The 26475-nt window shown below is 42.7% G+C and overlaps 1 protein-coding gene across 2 annotated transcripts in view; it reads right to left on the bottom strand.

Moving 5' to 3' along the window:
- The window catches only part of LOC134351809 (solute carrier family 45 member 4-like), a 76006-nt gene extending 50413 nt beyond the window's left edge, over window positions 1-25593 (bottom strand). The window contains exon 1 of one of the 2 annotated variants that reach the window (XM_063058531.1): window positions 25367-25593. The gene's annotated coding sequence lies outside the window, so the exon portion shown is untranslated. The remainder of the gene's footprint in view (window positions 1-25366) is intronic. The other variant, XM_063058515.1, reaches the window with a different exon arrangement.
- Window positions 25594-26475: the final 882 nt, after the last annotated feature.

Raw genomic sequence — 26475 nt, 5'->3', positions numbered from 1 at the left:
AGCCAAGAAACAGACCCAATGTAAATGAATATGCATCCAAATGAGGATAGAGTTTATATTACCTCAACATTGTTACCTACATCTATAGATGACATTGCAGAGAAACAGGTACACCTACATCAATCCATGGTGCAGTATGTGCACAAATTATCCTGTCACTTAAATGATTTATATAAAGTGTCAAGCCTTTTTGTGGCTGCTCTCAAAAAGGGCACAATAAAAATTCAATGATTCTTTGCTCACGGGTACAAAAATAATGGTCAAGTTACTACTGTAATATTTAGAGATATAGACCATTAAACTAGTCTTCAGTTTAAATTCCATATTGAATACAGAGGAAGGCAACTTAAACTAATTAAATAAATCTGGAAGGTGAACAAAACAGCAATTATGGCATGGTAACCATAAAATGTTGTGCAGCACTACCATCATGTTAAATGTGAAAACTCAAAACCAGATATTATTGAAGCAGTATGGACTAGCAGCAGAAATGTGTGCCACCACTATCTAGAGCAAGGGTTCCCAACCTTTTTTATGCCATGGTTGAATACTATTAAGCAAGGGGGCTGTGGACCAGATTGGGAATACACTAAGTGGATATATACAATTATTGAAAATGACTAGATCATCACAGTAGTTAGGGGGAAAAAATAACTTCTGGCATCATAAAGATGCAAGTTAATACTCTGGATTAGAATTATTAGTACATTAGTACAGAGAATGATTAATACATTCATTTAATTCATATATTCAAGGTTTCTCAGAATCTCAACACTTAATGTATGCAAAACATTTGCTGGAATTTTATAGGACCTAGTTGGACAATGTCCAAAAGCTAAGTCACTTTAAACCAGAGAGAAAAAATGTACTGATATCCGCAACTCCGCCCCTCCCAGAAAGTGCAGTGAATGCAATTTTTTTTGTAAGAGATACCAAACCAAGATCTGAACTGCAAGGATTCAAGCAAGCGTTAGACTTCATGGGTGTAACCTGTGGGGATAGATAATCCCGATCAAAGTTTATTCTTCAATCCTGCGCAAAAAAAAACCCCCAAGATAGCCAGTCAATCTGTTATTGCTCAGTTTCTGGAATGATGCTCTGAAGCTATCAGATAGAATTCTTGAATCTAACTATCTTCAAGTGCTTCACTATGAACTGTCCCCTGTCAAATAACCTTCACTCTGACAACAGTAGTGTTCAGGTCAGTCTGCAACTGCATTATGAAGCAGTTCAAGTCACGTGCAGCATTACATAGACAACATTCATGCTTGGGTTGCTAAGTGAGTAGGAATATTTATGCTATAAAGGCTACAGAGTGATTGTCCATCTCCGGGAAGTCCAACTATCACTTCTTGACATTCAAAATTGCCAATATCCCAACAAGATATTGAAAGTCATCACAGACCAGCTTCTTAAATACTAGTCACAAGTATAGACAATGTTTATTTTCTAAGGTCTTTACAATCTAGCAGCCAGGAAGTTGCATTTTCCTACAAAGGATTGAAATATTTTTCAGGAAATTCATGCCATTTCTCAATGTAGAAAATAAAATATCGGAGATTAGCATATTTTATACTTTTATTCCTGGTTGTACAAATGTAATCCCAAATTATATCTGCAGAAATAACTCAAAGATTGATATCTAAATCTTGGATATTTTACAATTTAAATCATTAATCTTATTTTAATGTCTAGAAAGAATAAATCCATGTCTGTTCATCTATTCATCTGCTCTGTTTATAATGGCTTTAAGATTTGAGCAAGGCAATTCGATTTCAAAAGCTGTGAAACAATAGCTGCAAGGCATGTTTACAGTCAGTTCTAAAAAGCATCCTTGAAAACATTAGTTGCACGAAACAACTCTCCCACAGAGTCCCCAAAACACATCTCCACACATCTAGTAGCATAGATTTGCGGGCTCAAGAGTTTGGGAATCTTTGCTAAACCAATCATGCAGGCAATAAAAACAATGATATGTTCAAGTAATAAAGCAAATTTTTGGTGTCTATTAATTGATTAAATCACAGAAAATTCATTGTCAATGTATGCACTGAACTAATAAGCTGGTAAGAACTAAATTGGTGAAAACCTAACTGCAAGTTACAAGCAAGCTATTCAGTAAATTTATAAAACATGTTGTAAAATATTTTGTGCTTAGCTACTGTATATCATCATAGTGTCACTGTTAGCACTTGGGGAGTCTGAGTTCAGAATTCAATCCTAGTGCCCTCTGTGAGGAGTTTGTATGGCCTCCCTGTGGAATGTATGGGTTTCCTCCAAGTGCTCTGGTTTCCTCCCAGAGGTTAGTGGGTTAATTGGTCTTTGTAAATTGTCCCGTGATGAGGCCAAGGTTACAGCGTAGCTCCAAGGGCTGGAAGGCCTGTTCCACGCTGTACCTCAAAACTAAAATGTAATACAAGCAAGATAATAGCAGTATATCATTAAATGCGTCTCCAGCTGAAATGTAATGTGTCATCATCCACAGTGGCACTGAAGGCTTGCATATCTGTCCCTAGTGGTTCTGCATTGCACTGGAAAAACAAAATACTCAGGATAACAAGTCAAATTTCCTACTCTCTATCTGGTCTTACACCCTAAATAGGTGATTTATTCTGTCTTTGAACTCCCACATAACAATTTCAACTATGCAAATTGAATGCAGAAAAGAAATGCTGACAGCATTATTCTATTCTTGTTGGATTGCTAAAATTAGATTATCTAATCTAATCTGAATGGATGCTTAAAAATCTTGACCATACTCAAATTTGCAAACAAACCCATAAAGCTTTACTTCTCCAGCATTTGACATCCATTTAAATATCCATTAAATCAGCGGTCCCCAACCTTTTTTTGCACCACGGACTGGCCGACCGGGGGGGGTGGAGGAGTGTTCAAGTAGAGTTAAACTCACCTCAACATGTCTTTTACAGTTAGGGTTGCCAACTTTCTCACTCGGAAATAAGGGACAAAAGTAGCAGTCAAATCCCAGGACACTTTACCCAATGAAAGACTACTATGACCATGAAGCCTTGCGCGGGCACCTGTGTGCGCATGCACGTACGTGCTGATTTTTTCCCTCACAAATCGGTTTTGCCTTCATCTTCCTGACTATACTTTATAGTCGCCAAACAATTAGTACTAGAACGTACAATCATCACAGCGATACTTGATTCTGCTCTTCCCACTCCCTGGATTACAAATATTAAATATTAAAAATAGTAAAAATTATAAATATTAAAAAAATAAATTATAAATCATAAACAGAAAATAGAAAAATGGAAAGTAAGGTAGTGCAAAAAAAACGAAAGGCAAGTCGAGATATTTGGAGGGCACGGCCCAGATCCAGGTCAGGATCCGTTCAGCAGTCTTATCACAGTTGGAAAGAAGCTGTTCCCAAATCTGGCCGTACGAGTCTTCAAGCTCCTGAGCCTTCTCCCGGAGGGAATAGGGATGAAAAGTGTGCTGGCTGGGTGGGTCGGGTCCTTGATTATCCTGGCAGCACTGCTCTGACAGCATGCGGTGTAAAGTGAGTCCACAGACGGAAGATTGGTTTGTGTGATGTGCTGCGCCATGTTCACGATCTTCTGCAGCTTCTTTCGGTCTTGGACAGGACAACTTCCATACCAGGTTGTGATGCACCCTAGAAGAATGCTTTCTATGGTGCATCTATAAAAATTAGTGAGCGTTTTAGGGGACAGGCCAAATTTCTATACTGTACATACATTATTTCTGCTTTATATAGGCTGTGTATTTATCATATCATTCCTGCTTTTACTGTATGTTAGTGTATTTATTTTTGGTTTTATGAGTGATTTGGTAGTTTATTTTTTAGGTCTGGGAATGCTCAAAAATTTTTCCCATATAAATTAATGGCAATTGCTTCTTCTCTTCACGCCATTTCGGCACAAAAGGTTTCATAGGAACGTTCTACCTTAGCGGGGGAAATATGGGACAAACCAATTTAGCCCAATTTACGGGATGTCCCGGCAAATACGGGACAGTTGGCAACCCCATGTTCAAGTTCAACAGTGCGTGCCAGGGAATGAGGAGAGGTGCAGCTGACTCATATCGTTTCCTCGCGGCCCGGTAGCACATGCTTTGCGGCCCGGTGGTTGGGGACCGCTGCATTAAATGGAATCTACTGCCCTCTGTCCTCACTACAAAGCTCTTCTCTACCCATGAAATCCATCTTTCTCCCCTTAATTTTCTGATTCTAAATCATTTTTTGCAATTCAGTTAAAAACACAATATCCTTGTTTCAGACCCCATGTCCATATCAGCTCCAAGGCCACTTCATGGCACTGAAATTTGACTCTGTTTGATACCCATTACAATTCAACTGATTACATCAAAATAAAACGAGAAAAGCTTTCCTCAATTGTCAAATGAGACTAAGCAGGGACTTAACACGAAATATTGATACTCCTTTCCTCAATGTTGCTCGACCTGCTAAATTTTTCACACTGTTATTATTTGCTTTAAATCACTCAAAACTCAGTTGCCCATGTCATAACTAAAGGTTTCATTAACCCATTACTGTTGAATTTTGATCTACATAGATCTCATCCTGACACAATCAGAAATCTGATAATTTTCACCAGCTCATACATTCTCAAAGTACTCTTGCATCTCAGATCTCAAACAGTTGACTTAATTTGCCTTAGCAGTTTATAGTATCTTCAGCTCCAAAAGCAAAAGATAAATCTTTTGCCTAATCTTTTGCCCCTTTCATCCTTCAAAGTACTTCCACAAATGTACCCTTGCTAATCTTTTAGTCACATCCCTTCATTCCCTGTCTTCTCATGCCTCTTAAACATGGCTATCACGTTAGTCTTCACCACTTCTGGCAGGATGTTCCAAAACCTACTCAGCTTTAAAAACTGGTTCCACAAACTTTATCGTTCCCCCTCAATTCAAAGTCATACAATTTTATACACTTTTATAAGGTTGCCCCTTAATCTCTGGTGCATTAACTTTTCCTTGTGACCAATACTTAATCCAGACAATGCACCTGGAGAACTCTCTTGCATCCTTACCAAAGCCTCCACATCCTTCCCGTAATGCAGTGATCAGAACTGTATGGTGCTGTAAATATCTCCCAACCAAAGAAAATTTTACATCTGCAATATGACTTTCCAACTTTTATATTTAACACCTTGACCAATGAAGCCAACCATGCCAGATGCCTTTAATACTATTGTTTTGCCATTTACAGGAACTCTGAACATGTACTCAAAGATCCTATTTACTGTATACTTTCCTCTTACATTTAACTTCAAGGTATAACACCTCACACTTATCTGAATTAAAACCACCTGTCAATTTCCTGCTAGTTTCCAACTGGTCTATATCCTGTGGAATTCTTCAACAATCTTCCTTTCCATCCCCAACACACTATCCTCTGCAAATGTACGAATAAGCCCACCCACATTTTCACCCCAAACACTGGTCTCAGCACCAATTCCTATGGAACACCACTGGTCACATAGACCCAGCCAGAATAAAACGTCTGACTACCCAGTCTTCTAAGACCAAACCAATTTTGAACCTATTCTACCAACACTCCATGAGCCCATGCACCTTTATGATAGTGTTACGTACCCCGTAACTGGGTTGCTAAACCAGCAGAAATGGATCACTCAGTTGGAGTCTGGAGTACTAGAACTAAGAAAGTTTTATTAAAGAAACAAGCAACACAGTAATCGAAAGGATAATAAATGCAACAGTTCAACAATGATAACCACACATGTGCACAGAATTAAGATAACAGCATCAATCAAGCTCTATCGTTGTCTAGGGGGTAAATGACCAAATTTCAAAATGACTCAAAGTTCAGTCCAGTTCAGTTCGCAGTAATCGTTGCCATGGCGAGGGACAACGTGGGGGGAGAGAGAGAGAGTACAGGAACAACTGATCATTCAGAACACTGCTTCACTCACAGACCAGCGAGATTGCTCACAAGCTACTTTTGGGCAGGTCCTTGGTGATGTCACCTGAGGTCACCGACTGTGACCCCTCCTCCAGATGCGGTCGATCCTCTGCAGTGAACCCGGCACCCAGGCAAGGGCGGACACACACCGGGTTCCCGCTGATCGTACCTTTCCACCCTTGTCGTTGTCTGATACTTCTCACCCACTCGTGAGAGGCGCACCGCTTCCAGGGTCTCGTTACCTCGGGTGGCGTGTGTGTCCTGTCTTAGCGAACCTGTCCCTTTTTATCCCCCTGCTGGGGTATCGCCTGTCCATCACTTCAAACAGTTCAGGGTTCAAAGGGGGGAGCCGCTCCAGACAGCTCTCTCTCCCACATCCCTTCATTACACATCTCCAGACGCTGCTCCATTGTTCCTTATCTCTCCTTCCCCTGAGGGCGGGTGGCAGACCAACTGCTGATGCCACTGATGCTAGCCCAGGCCAGCAAACATCTTAATTTTATGTGTATTCTCGTAACAATAGTTATCCAGAACACAAGGAATCTTGTCTAAAATTTTGCTAAAGTTCACATTTACAACATCCACTGCCCTGCCCTCAATCACTTGGTCACTTCCTCACGATTGAGACAGGACCTTCCCTGCACAGTGTAATCTATTTCTAATGGATCCATGCTTTTTGTATTCTGCATGGAGGTCGGTGACCAATGGTGTTCCGCAGGAAACTTTTCTGGGACCCCTCCTCTGTGATTTTTATAAGTGACCTGGATGAAGAAGTGGAAGGGTGGGTTAATAAGTTTGCTGATGACACAAAGGTTGGGGGTGTTGTGGATAGTCTGGAGGGTTGTCAGTGGTTACAGTGGGACACTGACAGGATGCAGAACTGGGCTGAGAAGGGCAGATGGACTTCAACCCAGATAAGTGTGAAGTGGTTCATTTTGGTAGGTCCAATTTGAAGACAGAATATAATATAAATGGTAAGACTCTTAGCAGTGTGGATGATCTGAGATCTTGGGGTCCGTGTCGATAGGACACTCAAAGCTGCTGCACAGGTTGACAGTGTTGCTAAGAAGGCGAATGGTGTGTTGGCATTCAACAACCATGGGATTGAGTTCAAGATCCATGAGGTAATGTTACAGCTATATAAGACTTTGGTCAGACCCCACTTGGAGTACTGTGTTCAGTTCTGGTCACTTCACGACAGGAAGGATGTGGACAATATTGAGAGAGAACAGAGAAGATTTACAAGGATGTTGCCTGGTTTGAAAGGCTTACCTTATGAGAATAGGTTGAGTGTACTCGGCCTTTCTCCTTGGAGTGATGGAGAATGAGGTGACCGGATAGAGGTCTATAGGAGGATGAGAGACAGTGATTGAGTGTCTTTTTCCCAGGGCTGAAATGGATAACACAATGGGGCATAGTTTTAAGGTGCTTGGAAATAGGTATAGAGGGGATGTGAAGGGCACTTTTTTTTTCCCCCCACACAGCAAGTGGTGGGTGGGTGTGTGGAATGCACTGCTGGCGGCAGTGATGGAAGCAGATACAATAGGGTCTTTTAAGAGCCTCTTAGATAGCTACATGGAGCTTAGAAAAATAGAGGACTATGCAGTAGGGAAATTCTAGGCAGTTTCTAGAGTAAGTTAGATAGTTGGCACAACGTTGTGAGCTGAAGGGCCTGTAATGTGCTGTAAATTTCTATGTTCTTTTTTAAAATTATGGGTATTTGGAAAACTCAATCAAGTTACTGTAATTTTGTTATAGTGTAATGCCGTATGTTACATATTAAGTGTTCAAATTATGTTCTTGGAAAACTTTTAGGCAATAGTCATTTTACTTCATTTTGTCAGAGGCTCAAATTAGTTCAAGGTTTACATTTATTAAGCAAAGACAACAGAATGCTGGAGGAACTCAGTGGATCAGGCAGCATCTGTGGAGGGATAACTAACATTCTTCTGGTAAGGGAACCCATTGACCTTATCTGGCTAGACTCATATGTGACTCCAAATCCAATATGATTGGCTCCTAGCCACCTTCTGAAGTTTAGCAAGCCATTTCAGTTCAGAGAAAAATTATAGATAGACAATAAATACCAGTACTACTAGCAAAACTCACATCTAATGAATGAATGAATAAAAGCTCATACAGTGTTGCTAGGACTATGATTGTTGCACACAGCCTTTACACTAAAACCAACAAGAAATTCTAATGATCCTGATTACTAAGCCACTGCCCGTAAAATCTCAAATTTTAGCCCATCAAGGTTTAAACATACAAGTGTTTCTTTTGTATTCAATGCCTCTAGTTAGATAATCTTAAGAGTCTTCATGATTTTGTTTTAAAAATGCCCTTACACTTCCAACTACATTCTGATACACTTTGTCTTCTTCCCAAATGCATTATTTTTCCTTAATTCCAAAATGTTACATTTCACATGTTCTACAATGAACAGCATCCATCTTGTACGCTGTTCAAAAGGGCCTAGACTGAGCTCTCAATCACCAATACCAAATTGCAGTAAATCAATAAACTGCTTGCTACTCCAATTCTCAAGCTCAAGCCATTTATCTATAACCTAACATGAATAGTGGAGATAATACAAATGTCAACTTTATATTAAAAAAAGACAGGCCTTTGCACATTTTACTATCCATTTAGCCAAATTCCCTCGCATTTTAAAAGTTTACATGCACTGTAAATGTACGTACGACCTTTCCAACATACAACTTCAAGCTGAGGACCACTTACTCCAAGAAACCCATGCTTCCTTGCAAAAGAGTTCTCATTTCTCCAAAAGGACCGTAATTTGAGTGCATAATAAGCATTTTTCTTAAGAGTTCCTTTTATTTAACTTGAGCGGGAAATACATCAAGATTAAATTGTCTCTAAACCTTTAGAGAGCTGAAAATTTTGTTCTGCCATGATGTTGATAGTCTCAAGTTTAGCCCTTTAAGTCTTATCAACTATTATACAATTTCAACACTAACTGTAAAACAAAACTGAGGTTGGGTGGTACTACAACTAGAGGTCATGGGTCAAGAGTGAAAGGTGAAAAGTTTAAGAGGAACATGAGGGGAATCTTTACTCGGAGGGCAGTGAGAGTAAGGAACGAACTGCCAGCACAAGTGGTGCATGCGAGCTTGATTTCAATGTTTAAATGAAGTTTTGGAAAGGTCCATGGATAGTAGGGGTATGGAGGGTTATGGTCCCAGTGCAGGTCAATGGGAATAAGAAGTTTAAATGGCTTAGCACAGATTAGCCAGGCCGAAAGGCCTGTTTCTGTACTGTACTCTTCTATGATTCTAAGACTAAAGGTACAGGTATCACCTTAAATTTCTGCCACTATTTTATTCTAAAATACAAACCTGCCTTTCATGCTACAAATTCCTACTTCTAAGTATTTTTAACCAAAATTAACATGCCACGTTACCAATTCTCATGTCTTAAAATTAGAAAAACAATGTAATTCTACACATCTTGCAAGCATGAACCTTGTTTTTCAGTTTTAAATTGCACATAGATTCATAGAGAAGTAGTCTCCCTATTCATGTACGACAGTCTGAATGTTAAGCATTCATTTTAACTGGGCACATTTCACATGTACCCTTTTCAACTTTTGTTTAACTATTACTGAAAATCTACAGTTCTAGAAATATAGAAAACCTACAGCACAATACAGGCCCTTTGGCCCACAAAGTTGTGTCCTTACCTTAGAAATTATCTAGGGTTACCCATAGCCCTCTATTTTTCTTAGCTCCATGTACATATCCAGGAGTTTCTTAAAAGACCCTATCATATCCGCCTCCAACATCGTCGCCGGCAGCCCATTCCACGCACTCACCACTCTCTGCGTAAAAAACTTACCTCTGACATCTCCTCTGTACCTACTTCCATGCACCTTAAAAATGTGCCCTCTCGAGTTAGCCATCTCAGCCTTGGAAAAAGCCTCTGACTATCCACACAATCAATGCCTCTCATCAGTCTTGTACATCTCTATCAGGTCATCTCTCATCCTCCGTCACTCCAAGGAGAAAAGGCCGAGTTCACTCAACCTATTCTTATAAGGCATGGTCCCCAATCCAGGCAACATTCTTGTAAATCTCCTCTGCACCCTTTCTATCCAGAACTGAGCACAGTACTCCAAGGGAGGTCTGACCAGGGTCCTATATAGCTGCAACATTACCTCTCGGCTCAGACTCAAATCCAACGATTGATGAAGGCCAATGCACCGTATGCCTTCTTAACCACAGAGTCAATCTGCGCAGCAGCAGCTTTGAGTGTCCTATGGACTCAGACCCCAAGATCCCTCTGATCCTCCACACTGCCAAGAGTCTTACCATTAATACTATATTCTGCCATCATATCTGAAATACCAAAATGAACCACCTCACACTTATCTGGGTTGAACTCCATCTGCCACTTCTCAGCCCAGTTTTGCATCCTATCAATGTCCCACTGTAACCTCTGACAGCCCTCCACATTATCCACAACAACCTCAACCTTTGTGTTATCAGCAAATTTACTAACCCCTTCCTCCACTTCCTCATCCAGGTCATTTATAAAAAGATCACGAAGAGTAGGGGTCCCAGAACAGATCCTTGAGGCACACCACTGGTGACAAACCTCCACGCAGAATATGACCCGTCTATAACCTCTCTTTGCCTTCTGTGGGCAAGCCAGTTCTGGATCCACAAAGCAATGTCCCCTTGGATCCCATGCTTCCTTACTTTCTCAATATACCTTGCATGGGATACCTTATCAAATGCCTTGCTGAAATCCATATACACTACATCTACTGCTCTTCCTTCATGAATGTGTTTAGTCAGATCCTCAAAAAATCCAGTCAGGCTTGTAAGGCACGATCTGCCTTTGACAAGGCCATGCTGACTATTCCTAATCATATTATACCTCTCCAAATGTTCATAAATCCTGCCTGTCATGATCTTTTCTATCAACTTACCAACCACTGAAGTAAGATTCACTGGTCTATAATTTCCTGAGCTATCTCTACTCCCTTTCTTAAATAAGGGAACAACATCCACAACCCTCCAATACTCCGGAACCTCTCCCGTCCACATTGATGATGCAAAGATCATCACCAGAGGCTCAGCAATCTTCACCCTTGCCTCCCACAGTAGCCTGGGGTACATCTCGTCCAGTCCCAGTGATCCAGCTTGATGCTTTCCAATAGCTCCAGCACATCCTCTTCCTTATTATCTACATGCTCAAGCTTTTCAGTCCATTGTAAGTCATCCCTACAATCACCAAAATCTTTTTCCGTAGTGAATACTGAAGCAAAGTATTAATTAAGTACCTCTGCTATTTCCTCCAGTTCCATACACACTTTTCCACTGTCACACTTGATTGGTCCTATTCTCTCACGTCTTATCCTCTTGCTCTTCACATACTTGTAGAATGCCTTGGGGTTTTCCTTAATCGTGTCCTCCAAGGCCTTCTCATGGCCCCTTCTGGCTCTCCTAATTTCATTCCTAAGCTCCTTCCTGCTAGCCTTATAATCTTCTAGATCTCCATCATTACCTTGTTTCTTGAACCTTTCATAAGCTCTTCTTTTCCTCTTGACTAGATTTACAACAGCCTTTGTACACCATGGTTCCTGTATCTTACCATCCTTTCCTTGTCTCATTGGAACTTAACTATGCAGAACTCCACACAAATATCCCCTGAACATTTGCCACATTTCTTCCATACATCTCTCTGAGAACATCTGTTTCCAATTTATGCTTCCAGTTCCTGCCCGATAGCCCCATATTTCCCCTTACTCCAATTAAATGCTTTCCTAACTTGTCTGTTCTTGTCCCTCTCCAATGCTATGGTAAAGGAAATAGAATTGTGATCACTATCTCCAAAATGCTCTCCCACTGAGAGATCTGACACCTGACCAGGTTCATTTTCCAATACCAAATCAAGTACAGCCTCTCCTCTTGTAGGCATATCCACTTCTTGAACGCACCTAACAAACTCCACCCATCTAAACCCCTCGCTCTCGGGAGACGCCAATCGATATTTGGGAAATTAAAATCTCCCACCACAACAACCCTGTTATTATTACAGAATCTGTCTCCCTATCTGCTCCTCAATGTCCCTGTTACTATCGGGTGGTCTATAAAAAAAAACACCCAGTAGAGTTATTAACCCCTTCCTGCTCCTAACTTCTACTCACAGAGACTCCGTAGACAATCCCTCCATGACTTCCTCCTGTTTTGCAGCCATAACACTATTTCTGATCAACAGTACCAAGCCCCCACCTCCTTTGCCTCCCTCCCTGTCCTTCCTGAAACATCTAAAGCCTGGCACTCTAAGTAACCATTCCTGCCCCAAGCCATCCAAGTCTCTGTAATGGCCACAACATCACAGCTCCAAATACTGATCATTTATTCAATTTATTAAACTTGCATCAACTGGAACTGCTGTGACCCCTTTTAACTAACCTTGCTATTTTCTCTCAAAGTAGTAAATGTTCTTATGATTATTACATCTAATCGACTTCTAGTCACCTACTGCTTATAGGTAGTATGCAAAATTAGATCAAGTATAACACAAATTTCAGCAGTTCAGCAAGTTCAGCTCCTGTGGGATTTATGTATATCTGATTTGTTAATGGCCATTCAGCAGTTTTTCAATAATGCAAGTGTCAAAGACTTGGATTGCTACTACTTAGAAACCAGTCCATCTCAAGTAATTTTCTTGAATGAAAGGGCACTGCAAATCTACAACAAAAAAAAATTGGAAGGCAATTTCATAGCACTTACGGTACAAATATGAAGCATTTACATGAAAGTTGCCAAAGTCACAAAGACTGGTTTAAAAAAAATTATACAACTATTGAACTGACAAAACAAACGACTTCAAAATTAGCGACATGAAAATAAACCAGTTAACTTCATCCTCCAGCCAAATGTTCGAATAAACACTTAATCTAATCTTGAATTTTGTAACAGCTTCAGTTTTAACTGACAATCTCTGCACTGATAACACTGAGTCTGGCTTGTTGTTAGCTTGAAGTAACACACATCAAAGTTGCTGGTGAATGCAGCAGGCCAGGCAGCATCTCTAGGAAGAGGTACAGTCGACGAGTCCTGACGAAGGATCTCGGCCCGAAACGTCGACTGTGCCTCTTCCTAGAGATGCTGCCCGGCCTGCTGCATTCACCAGCAACTTTGATGTGTGTTGCTTGAATTTCCAGCATCTGCAGAATTCCTTGTTAGCTTGAAGTAGTGTTTTTGGGAAGGACAATTGGGGCAAGGAAATATACATTAGAACAGGAAATGCAAAGAAACATAGGATCTTATTTTGCAGCCTCTGCTGCATAACGTTAGATTAGATGATAAGGAAAAGTACTTTGCATACAGCTTTTTTTAAGGCAAGATAGAGAACACAAGGATATGAAATTATGTTGGATATTATTAAACTCTAGTTAGGTCAGTTGCAGGTCTACCCATATTACAGGAGGGACATAAAAGCACTAAAATCTCTTATCAAATGAAGCACTTATAAACTAAGTGCTAAGCTGTAAAATACTGCGTCCCCTCACCTTAAGCACAAATCATCATTACAAACTGCCAACACAGGGCCTCTGATTTACAAATGTTTGACTAATTGATATTGTACATATCAGTGAGTTCACACAATAATGTTAATTCAACAAAAATCAGTCTTGTGGGGGGGGGGGGGGGAACCAGTTTACTATCCGAGAGTTATCAGACACCACCATCTCAAGATCTCAGGCTGCCAATTACACTATAAAAAGTCACGAGATTTTCTTTAGAAATTGACAAGCAATCATTTCTAAAGATACTTGTGTAATAACACTATTAAATAAGGCATCACTGATATTTGAAGCCCTTTTAAAACCAGCATTTCATTGAACATTCTCATTCTCTACTATTGTAACTAGGTAGGGGAAAACAGAAAATAAACATTTTAATTACCCCATATCATATCTTTCAATATTGTGGAATATAGTTACCATAGCAATTATGTATTTTCTGACTTACGAATCAAAAATAAGTTTTTAAAAACAGAACCTGTTCATTACTGAGGGATGGCTTAGTTACCCATTTCAATATCAAACCACAGAAGCTGTTTAGAAAGAGTGGATATTTACAACAGCAAAGCACTTAGAGGAACAAATAATAGTAGGTATAAACAATGTTAGCTGAGCAACATCTAGAGAGGTCAAAACAAGCCAGAATTTAAAAAAAACATCAAATTAATGTCTGAGCTGATGTGCATATATACGTTGCAAATAATAAGCAGAAAATGGTTACTGAAATACCCAGATCAGGAGGAGAGAAAGAACAAACTTAAATTATTGTCATAGTTGTACTATTTTTCCTGTATTGTTATAAAATCCCAGAACTAGTATGCAGTTTCTTCACTCAGCTTTAAATGCAAAGACAGGCTGATAATATTAGTGGCAATAAGATTTCCCAGGTGATCCGCAAGTGCTCCAGTACCTATTAAGTTCTGTAGTTCTATCACTGTGATCATCTGAAAGATAGTACAATAATGCACAAGCAGTCCATGCTCACCATCAAACACCCATTTTTGCTGTAATACTAACCTAACCCGTATTAGTTTCCTACTATGCCTATCAATATACCCAAGATTCTACCCTTGTATTTAGAGTGGTCAAGTTAACCTGCCAATCCATATTTTGGGATTATAAAGGAAACCCATATGCCAGTAGGGAGAATTCCAAACAGAAACTCCTCAGACATTACCAAAGTCAGAAATGAAACTGGATTGCAAAAAAAGTTAAGCAGTATCTTTATTAGCTTCACCACTTTACTGAAATTTCATTGTAAGTTGTATGCAGAGTGTTCAAGTGGGACAAACAGATGACATTCAAACACAAAATGCCTGTCAAATAAGAAAATGCTAAAAAAAAACCTGACAGAAAGGACAGAAAATGCTGCAAAAACGTTCAAGCAATAATGTTAATATCACTCTGGATTTTTAAAACCAATCTGCACAAATTAACCACTTATTTACAGTACTATGCAAGTCTTAGGCACCCTAGACTTTTTTTAAATATAAATTTTATTTTAGATGGTTATTTTTTGTCTTCTGCATTAGTGTCAGTAGAAGAGAGCAAATCTTAGAATTCCAAATATTCATAAAATTTTTGTATTTCATTAAAGTAATAAAATACTTCTCAAATAAAAACTTGATTACTTTGTAGGTATATAGCCCAGTGCATGATTAGATAAAGATAACCAACAGATCATTGGCATGAGTTGAATGAACTAAACTGATTAACTGAAACAGGAACAGATGTAGAAGAATCAACCTGGGCAAAGGACAGCCAAAATAAAAGATGAGGATGTGGCTGATGTGACAGATTAACCTTCAAATCGTTAACACTATGGCAAGAGTGAGCATAGCAACGAGACACAAGGTGGTCGTCCTGCATCTGTAAGGTCTCTCCCAAGCAGAAATTTCATGGCGGACCTGAAGCACAATGGTCGGCCACAGAAACTGAGTACCGCAGATGAGAGATACATCAAACTGACGTCTCTTCTAAATCAGAAGTCCAGCACTGCTATCAGCTCCGAACTCACAGAAACCACTGAAACACAAGTATGCCCTTCTACAGTTCAGATAAGTGATCTTCATGAAAGAGTTGCTGCAAAAAAGCCATTCCTCCAAAGGGGGAACACCAAAAGACTCACTGATGCAAAAAAAACCACAAGGACTGAGATGCTGAACAATGGCAGCAAGTGCTCTGGACCTTCGTCAAAATCTGAAATTTTTAAAATTTCAAACAGGAGACAGTTTGTTCATAAAAGAGCTGAAGAGCCCTACATGGATGAGTGTCAGCAGTAAACAGTGAAGCACATCAGAGGTTCCCTGCAGATACGGAACTGCATTTTTGCAAATGGAGTTGGTGATCCAGTCAGAATTAACAGGATCCTCAGTGTTGAGAGTACAGTTTCTCACCCATCACGCAAAACCATCAGGGAGGCAGGCATCTTGTCTGTCCCATCTTCAGTCTGCAGCAGGACAATGACCCCGAACACACGATGAAGCAATGAGGTTCAAGGAGCGATGCCTCAAAAAGATGGGATCCATCATTAAGGACCCCATCACCCAGTATGTGCTCTATCTCATTGCTACCGTCAGGGAGGTGGTGGGAGGTATCACCATCAATTTGTGGGAGACTCCCGGAACTTCTGGGAGAGGTGGGATGTCTGTAATACAGTAGCTCCCTAGCAGCTGGCCAGCTAGTTTAAATAACGTTAGCTATGCTAATGAACAAATGACACCTGTTAAACTCACCTCAGCATGTCTTTTAAAGTCTTAAACCACCTTGGGCAATAGAAAAGTCACTGTTGCAAACAGTGCAGCGAGCAAAACTGTCATTATTTTTGACCCCTATTAGGCAGGGGTACACTTTAGGGTAGTCTGGGGTGACGTACGTTTTATATTTTCTTTTTTTGGAACACTCTGCCATGGCACGCTCTCTCTCGCTTTCTCGCGCACTCTCTTGCTCTCTCACACTCTCAAAAAATTGATTTCCGGGATATTGTATATAATTTGCGGGCATCAGGGAGCCACTATTAATATGCGGGAGACTCCCAGAACTTCCAGGAGAGGTGGGATGTCTGGATTCAGGAACTGTTTCTTCCCCTCCGCCATCCAATTTCTAAGCAGATATTGAACCCATGAATACTACCCCACTACTTTTTAAAATTTTATTTACTTTATTTATATTCACCATAATTCATGTTTTTTTCCCTCTTATTGTACTGCTGCCTCAAAGACAACAAATTTCATGATATATGCTGGTGATACTAAACCTGATTCTGATTCAGTGAAAAGAAGAAAGGAGTTCTACAACACAAGGGACCGCGTTACGGAACTGGAGCTGCAGCTCGATGACCTTCGTCTGGTCAGGGAGAGCGAGGAGGTGATAGAGAGGAGTGGAAGGCAGGTGGTCACGCCGGGGCCACGGGAGGCAGACAAGTGGGTCATGGTTAGGAGGGGGAAGGGGAAAAGGAAGGTGATGGGGAGTACCCCGGCGGCTGTGCCCCTTAACAACAGGTACTCCTGTTTGAGTACTGTTGGGGGGGACAGCTTACCCGGGGGAAGCGACAGTGGCCCTGCCTCCGGCACAGAGTCTGGCCCTGTAGCTCAGAAGGGTAGGGCAAGGAAGAGGAGGGCAGTTGTGATAGGGGACTCGATAGTAAGGGGGTCAGATAGGCGATTCTGTGGACGCAGTCCAGAGACTCGGATGGTAGTTTGCCTCCCTGGTGCCAGGGTCCGGGATATTTCTGATCGCGTCCAAGATATCCTGAAGTGGGAGGGTGAAGAGCCAGAGGTCCTGGTACATATAGGTACCAATGACATAGGTAGGAAAAGGGATGAGGTCCTGAAAGAAGAATATAGGGAGCTAGGAAGGGAGTTGAGAAAAAGGACTGCAAAGGTAGTAATCTCGGGATTACTGCCTGTGCCACGCGACAGTGAGAGTAGGAATGCGATGAGGTGGAGGATAAATGCGTGGCTGAGGGATTGGAGCAGGGGGCAGGGATTCAAGTTTTTGGATCATTGGGACCTCTTTTGGCGCAGGTGTGACCTGTACAAAAAGGACGGGTTACACTTAAATCCTAGGGGAACCAATATCCTGGCAGGGAGATTAGCGGGGGCTACTGAGGTGACTTTAAACTAGAATGGTTGGGGGGTGGGAATCAAATTAAAGCGGCTAGGTGTGAGGAGGTTAGTTCACAACAGAGGGATGAGAACCAGTGCAGAGAGACAGAGGGGTGTAAAGTGAGCGTAGAAGCAAAAAGTACAAAGGGGAAAAGTAAAAGTGGCAGGCCGACAAATCCAGGGCAAGCATTAAAAAGGGCTAAGAGAGTTGTAAAAGAGCGCCTGAAGGCTTTATGTGTCAATGCAAGGAGCATTCGTAATAAGGTGGATGAATTGAAAGTGCAGATTGTTATTAATGATTATGATATAGTTGGGATCACAGAGACATGGCTCCAGGGTGACCAGGGATGGGAGCTCAACGTTCAGGGATATTCAATATTCAGGAGGGATAGACATGAAGGAAGGGGAGGTGGGGTGGCGTTGCTGGTTAAAAAAGAGATTAACGCAATAGAAAGGAAGGACATAAGCCGGGAAGATGTGGAATCGATATGGGTAGAGCTGCGTAACACTAAGGGGCAGAAGACGCTGGTGGGAGTTGTGTACAGGCCACCTAACAGTAGTAGTGAGGTCGGAGATGGTATTAAACAGGAAATTAGAAATGTGTGCAATAAAGGAACAGCAGTTATAATGGGTGACTTCAATCTACATGTAGACTGGGTGAACCAAATTGGTAAAGGTGCTGAGGAAGAGGATTTCTTGGAATGTATGCGGGATGGTTTTTTGAACCAACATGTCGAGGAACCGACTAGAGAGCAGGCTATTCTGGACTGGGTTTTGAGCAATGAGGAAGGGTTAATTAGCGATCTTGTCGTGAGAGGCCCCTTGGGTAAGAGTGACCATAATATGGTGGAATTCTTCATTGACATGGAGAGTGACGTAGTTAATTCAGAAACAAAGGTTCTGAACTTAAAGAGGGGTAACTTTGAAGGTATGAGACATGAATTAGCTAAGATAGACTGGCAAATGACACTTAAAGGATTGACGGTGGATATGCAATGGCAGGCATTTAAAGGTTGCATGGATGAACTACAACAATTGTTCATCCCAGTTTGGCAAAAGAATAAATCAAGGAAGGTAGTGCACCCGTGGCTGACAAGAGAAATTAGGGATAGTATCAATTCCAAAGAAGTAGCATACAAATTAGCCAGAGAAAGTGGCTCACCTGAGGACTGGGAGAAATTCAGAGTTCAGCAGAGGAGGACAAAGGGCTTAATTAGGAAGGGGAAAAAAGATTATGAGAGAAAACTGGCAGAGAACATAAAAACGGACTGTAAAAGCTTTTATAGATATGTAAAAAGGAAAAGACTGATAAAGACAAATGTAGGTCCCCTGCAAACAGAAACAGGTGAATTGATTATGGGGAGCAAGGACATGGCAGACCAATTGAATAATTACTTTGGTTCTGTCTTCACTAAGGAGGACATAAATAATCTTCCAGAAATAGTAAGGGACAGAGGGTCCAGTGAGATGGAGGAACTGAGCGAAATACATGTTAGTAGGGAAGTGGTGTTAGGTAAATTGAAGGGATTGAAGGCAGATAAATCCCCAGGGCCAGACGGTCTGCATCCCAGAGTGCTTAAGGAAGTGGCCCAAGAAATAGTGGATGCATTAGTGATAATTTTTCAAAACTCGTTAGATTCTGGACTAGTTCCTGAGGATTGGAGGGTGGCTAATGTAACCCCACTTTTTAAAAAAAGGAGGGAGAGAGAAACCGGGGAATTATAGGCCGGTTAGCCTAACGTCGGTGGTGGGGAAACTGCTGGAGTCAGTTATCAAGGATGTGATAACAGCACATTTGGAAAGCGGTGAAATGATCGGACAAAGTCAGCATTGATTTGTGAAAGGAAAATCATGTCTGACGAATCTCGTAGAATTTTTTGAGGATGTAACTAGTAGAGTGGATAGGGGAGAACCAGTGGATGTGGTATATTTGGATTTTCAAAAGGCTTTTGACAAGGTCCCACATAGGAGATTAGTGTGCAAACTTAAAGCACACGGTATTGGGGGTAAGGTATTGGTGTGGGTGGAGAATTGGTTAGCAGACAGGAAGCAAAGAGTGGGAATAAACGGGACCTTTTCAGAATGGCAGGCGGTGACTAGTGGGGTACCGCAAGGCTCAGTGCTGGGACCCCAGTTGTTTACAATATATATTAATGACTTGGATGAGGGAATTAAATGCAGCATCTCCAAGTTTGCGGATGACACAAAGCTGGGTGGCAGTGTTAGCAGTGAGGAGGATGCTAAGAGGATGCAGGGTGACTTGGATAGGTTGGGTGAGTGGGCAAACTCATGGCAGATGCAATTTAATGTGGATAAATGTGAAGTTATCCACTTTGGTGGCAAAAATAGGAAAACAGATTATTATCTGAATGGTGGCCGATTAGGAAAAGGGGAGGTGCAACGAGACCTGGGTGTCATTATACACCAGTCATTGAAAGTGGGCATGCAGGTACAGCAGGCGGTGAAAAAGGCGAACGGTATGCTGGCATTTATAGCGAGAGGATTCGAGTACAGGAGCAGGGAGGTACTACTGCAGTTGTACAAGGCCTTGGTGAGACCACACCTGGAGTATTGTGTGCAGTTTTGGTCCCCTAATCTGAGGAAAGACATCTTTTCCATAGAGGGAGTACAAAGAAGGTTCACCAGATTGATTCCTGGGATGGCAGGTCTTTCATATGAAGAAAGACTGGATGAACTGGGCTTGTACTCGTTGGAATTTAGAAGATTGAGGGGGGATCTGATTGAAACGTATAAGATCCTAAAGGGATTGGACAGGCTAGATGCGGGAAGATTGTTCCCGATGTTGGGGAGGTCTAGAACGAGGGGTCACAGTTTGAGGATAGAGGGGAAGCCTTTTAGGACCGAGGTTAGGAAAAACTTCTTCACACAGAGAGTGGTGAATCTGTGGAATTCTCTGCCACAGCAAACTGTTGAGGCCAGTTCATTAGCTATGTTTAAAAGGAAGTTAGATATGGCCCTTGTGGCTACAGGGGTCAGGGGGTATGGAGGGAAGGCTGGGTTCTGAGCTGGATGATCAGCCATGATCATAATAAATGGCGGTGCAGGCTCGAAGGGCCGAATGGCCTACTCCTGCACCTATTTTCTATGTTTCTAAGGCATGGCTTCCAGAGCCCTAATCTCATTGAGGCTGTCTGGGACTACCTGCAGATACAGAAGCAAGCAAGACAGCTAAAGAAGAACTGTGGCAGGATGCTTGGAACAATCTACTAGCCAGTTTTCTTACATAACTGCATGACAGTGTACCAAAGAGAATAGATGCAGTTTTAAAGGCAAAGGGTGGTCATACCAAACATTGATTTGGTGTTTTTGCTGTTTAGTGCTCTTTATATATTTTTTGATATTTAGAAAATTTTCATTTCACTTTTGAAAGCATTTTTACTTTATAGATTTTTTTTAAATATATAAAACATGTGCCCAAGACTTTTGCAGTTCTGTATCTGTAAAAAGGCATCTATATAAATTATATCTGGATTATTTCTAAAATTACTGCTAGGTTCAGTGACTGCATTTTCAAAATTTCTAAGGCTACCATATTGTAAATTATAGTTCTACTGAAATGATCCCAAAATATTCATACATACAGGCAAGACCTTAATCCTGCTGCAAGTTATAATTATCAATTACAGGTATGCTGATTTGAACAGCTCACCTTTCAACTACAGTAAATTTTCCAGGGGCTGCAAAATGTAAGCAGTGGATACATCCCTATCAAATTACAGATAGTTGGATGCATACCAAAACAAATATCACAAGTTTTAATTAAAAGTGGGACTTTCGGCACACAATAAATTTAATGCAATAGTTTACTAGTAATATATCAGCTAGTTTTTAAGTCAAAAATCTAGTGCCAACGCAACTATTTGCAGACAAATATTGGAAGTACTGTTCTATGATAAAATTGTTACGATTCATCTCAAACATAGGGCAAAGAAAACCTTATATTAATATTTGGAAGACATTTCAACTTTTTAGAGAACATTAAATATTTATTCAGTACCTCACATCCACAATATCATCCAGAATTCTTCAGGAGAAAGCTCCAGACATAACCAATAAAAATTGCTTGCACATTTATGAAGTTCAAATAGTTATTAATGTACTTTGGTTCCCAAAAAATACCCTTAAAAGACAGGCTATGTTTTGACAAGGAAATTTATAGTGCTTTTTAAAAAAAAGATTACCTTAATTAGTATGGTTAGATAACAGATTCTATGGAGAAGCCAAGGTGAAAAATATATATAGCATCATAGTTAAAAAAAACATAAAGCAAACCTACAACTGTGTTTCTTTTTAAAAAGGCATTTTAACAAACAAGGCTCACGAATATCTTTCCATAAAACAGCCACCCCCAAAAAAATTACCCAGACCTGATATTAGGAATTTCAGAAAAATCATGAAAAGACTAGACCATCCTTGTTTACTTAGCATTCTCACTTCAGTCCAGATTGCAAAACCTCACATGGCTAACAACACCTTAAACCAGCAGATTTAAGACTTAGAAACAGATTCCTATAGTAAACAATTATGCAACTGTAAATGTGATTTTATGCAAGCATGTCTTAACCTTAATGGCTAATCTAATCCTAACTATGTGACAAATAGAATAATGCAAAGCTTACCAATAGAAACGCTCGAAGCATTCTAAAACACACCCTAAGCATTTAAAAGGGGCTGGATTTTCCAAGTAATTTTCCCTGTTTTTTTTTAAATGGAATGCATTATCAATGTGCCTTATAGGTTTCACTTTTGGAGACAAAAAAAGATTGTGAAGTTTCATCTTTACACCACTTCTCTCAAACTAACCCAGTAATAAAGGGATTCAAATCCCTGGACAAATAATTTAAGTCTTTGTATAAAATAAGCTGAAACGCATAGAATTTACGAGCATAATATACAACCAAACTGGGATCAAAATCAAACACCAAATAAACAGAATACTAACAATTAAAAACATGTAGCTGTTAAACACTGGATATGGTTATGCTTCAGTTGAGAACTCTGAATAGACAGATTCATCAGATCACCAAAAGAGAACACTGAATAAATAAGCAGTTTAGGAATATTTGAACTATAAGCTCCAGTAGGAGAAGGACAAATTAGAGCATCACTAACATTTAATATACTTCAGAATTAGGCATTTGAGCAATGTTTCTGTTTTTAAAAAATCTGCATTAGACGCTCCCACCACACTGCAGCCCTGGCTACCCTTACTAGAAGCTGATGTGAAGCTAGTTTCAGCTGGGTAACAGCACCGCCGCCCTCCTGAGGACATCAGCTTGCGTCACCCTGAAAAAGTCTGCAGCTCGCTTCATGATAAGCCATCAACCTTTCACTGCCCCCACCCCCATCCAGCTGATGTACCCATCACACACTATCCTGGTACACTGTCGCATTTTTGCAGCAGACTTCTATACCCTGCCCAGCAAATCTGCATCCATCCTTCGTTCCTCTTCTCTCCTTCACCTTCTGTTGCAACATCTCCGCCACCTATTCCACTCCATCTGCCAGCTTTAGAGCCCCAGCTGCCAACTCCCTTAGGTCTCATTCCCCCCTACTGACTTCATCCTTTGGCCCGCCCTGCCCCAAAACTTGACCCTCCAGCCTTACGACTCCCCTTCTCTCACAACAGCTTCCATCCTCCTACATCCCATCCCACTCATCTCCACAACCCACTCTCCTATAGCCGCCCTCTACTTAACACATCCACCCCAATTCACATACACCATCTGAAGTGCACCGCTTCTCCGACAGCCTCCCATAGCAAATCTGTTTCTTTTCCAGCTATCCCCAAACTTCACTCTTCTGCTCTGCTCTGCTCTACTCCCTACTGAGCTCAAATCCCCTCTCAAACCTCCCTCCCTACTGTGCTAGTCCCCTTCAACACCCCCACCCTGCTCCAGACCCCCACCACTCCCCCCCAAACCCCACTTGCCACGCAACCCCCACCCACCCTGCTCCAGTTCCCCTCAACCCATATACCCTGTACCCTGGCTCAATTCCCCCAACATCCCCCCACGCTGCTCTAGCCCCCTCAACACCCCCTGATCCAGTCCCCCGTAAGCCCCCACCACCCTGAAACAGTACCCACAATGCCCCACCCCCACTGGACATTCTTATTCTCTACCATGATTGCTCTCCTTCCCTGATTCCGCACTCTGCTCTAACCCCCCCGTGACCCCACACCCTGCTATAACCCCTGCCCATGACCCCACACCCCACTCTAACCCCCGCCCACGACCCCACACCCCGCTCTACCCCCCGCCCACGACCCCACACCCTGCTCTAACCCCCACCCACGACCCCACACCCCACTCTAACGCCCGCCCACGACCCCACACCCTGCCCTAACCCCCACCCACGACCCCACACCTTGCTCTAACCCCCCCGTGACCCCAAACCCTGCCCTAACACCCGCCCACGATACCACACCCTGCCCTAACACCCGCCCACGACCCTACACCCTGCTCTAACCCCCGCCCACGACCCCACACCCTGCTCTAACCCCCGCCCACGATACCACACCCCGCTCTAACCCCCGCCCTCGACCCCACACCCCGCTCTAACACCCCCGTGACCCCAAACCCTGCCCTAACCCCCACCCACAAACCAACACCCTGCTCTAACCCTGGCCCACGACCCCCACACCCCGCTCTAACGCCCGCCCACGATACCACAACCCGCTCTAACGCCCGCCCACGATACCACACCCTGCTCCAACCCCCGCCCACGCTCTAACCCCCGCCCACGACCCCACACCCTGCCCACGACCCCACACCCCGCTCTATCCCCCGCCCACGACCCCACACCCCGCTCTAACCCCCGCCCAGCTCTAACCCCCGCCCACGACCCTACACCCCGCTCTAAACCCCCTCAGAATGCCGCTCTCTGACCTAAACCTCCCCTCATGCCGTGCTCTGCCCCAACCTTCACCCCAACACTGCTCTGATCTAAAACCCCCAGAACGCTGCTCTCTAATCTAATCCCCCCCTCAACGCCGCTCTCTGATCTAACCCCTCCTCAACGCCGCTCTCTGATCTAAACCCCCCCTCAATACCGCTCTCTGATCTAAACCCCCCAATACTGCTCTCTGATCTAAACCCCCCTCAATATCGCTCTCTGATCTAACCCCCCCATGCCGCTCTCTGATCTAAACCCCCCTCAATATCGCTCTCTGATCTAACCCCCCCATGCCACTCTCTGATCTAACCCCCCCTCAATACCGCTCTCTGATCTAACCCCCCCTCAATACCGCTCTCTGATCTAAACCCCCCTCAATATCGCTCTCTGATCTAAACCCCCCTCAATATCGCTCTCTGATCTAACCCCCCCATGCCACTCTCTGATCTAACCCCCCCTCAATACCGCTCTCTGATCTAACCCCCTCAATATCGCTCTCTGATCTAAACCCCCCCTCAATATCGCTCTCTGATCTAAACCCCCCTCAATATCGCTCTCTGATCTAACCCCCCCTCAATACCGCTCTCTGATCTAACCCCCCCTCAATACCGCTCTCTGATCTAACCCCCTCAATATCGTTCTCTGATCTAAACCCCCCTCAATATCGCTCTCTGATCTAAACCCCCCTCAATATCGCTCTCTGATTCAATATCGCTCTCTGATCTAACCCCCCCATGCCGCTCTCTGATCTAACCCATCCTCCCACCTGCCACCAGCCGACCTGCACCCTTCCGCTCGAGCATCCGATAGTCGCGATGTCACCCTATCTTCCCCACTCCTCTCCTTTACCACCTTGCGGATCTCCCACCTCTTCACGCGGACGGACAGGTAAAGCAGCGGGGTGGCCTCCGACGGTCGTCCGTCCGTTGCTGTGCCGTGCCGGGCCGGCTCAGCTCGCTGAACAGTGGGTTGCTGTGGTGGCCGCGCTCAGTACCGAGCTTAACGGCGCACCCTCCGTTTACTGGCTCTGGCAGCGCTGGGGGAGGATTTTTAAAGAGAAGAATCAGCCGTTAACGACAACTTCCGGTGACGAGCGCCAGCCTCGGAGCCTTGGTGGGACGCAGGCGTGTTCACCTTTCCCTACCCTCGATGTTATCAGGTGTTCCCAACTTTTTTTTTAATGCCATGAATCCCTACTATTAACCGAACGGTCCGTGGATCTCAGGTTGGGAGGTCCTTGCTTAGACTCTTCCAGCCCAGCTCTCTCACATAGTTTCTTCCTCCTCTATTTCCTCACCAACCTCTTTCCTATTCCTTTCCTTATTGACACACCTCACAATGTCAAAAAGAACTTGGAACTGCGTCGTCGGTTTACCGTCTTTACCTTAGACCTCATTTCTTCCCCCCCCCCTTAGCATTAAACTGCTAGCCATCTAAACAATGGAGTTTTAAGTGTTTATATACCCTCCTTCCCCCCTCCCCCCTTCTTTAAACCACAGTATCGAGAATAGGGGCCAACTGATGGTGTAGTGGCGTTGGCACTGGACTTTTAAGGCAGATGGTCTTGAGTTCAAACCCAGCCAGGCCCCAACCTGGATAGTAGCAGTATCTGTGCGGAAGAAAGGCCTGGCAGTCTACTTCTGTATCACGAAGGGGGGACGAGTCAGACTAGACTTAACGACTGACTAATAATTGGGGAATAGACATGTCCCAAAATATATATTTTTTTATCTCGTTATGATATTCTGCTTACCCTGCTTCCAGTATCCCCTTAACCAGCTATTTTGTTTCTGGTCTTCCCCTTCTTCCCACATCCCAATCTCTCTGTCCTCTACTGCTCGTCCATTTCAACTTATAAAGCATAGAATGGTATAGCCCTTTGACCCATGATATTGTGCCAACCTATATAAATTTACTTCTTGTCAGGCCCTGGTCCCCAACTCCTGATCCTGTCACCTTTT

The sequence above is a fragment of the Mobula hypostoma genome, chromosome 1 (genome assembly GCF_963921235.1).
Source record: "Mobula hypostoma chromosome 1, sMobHyp1.1, whole genome shotgun sequence".
NCBI lineage: Eukaryota > Metazoa > Chordata > Chondrichthyes > Myliobatiformes > Myliobatidae > Mobula > Mobula hypostoma.
Note: the sequence above shows the minus strand (reverse complement) of the source record. Positions and strands in the feature narration are given on the sequence as shown.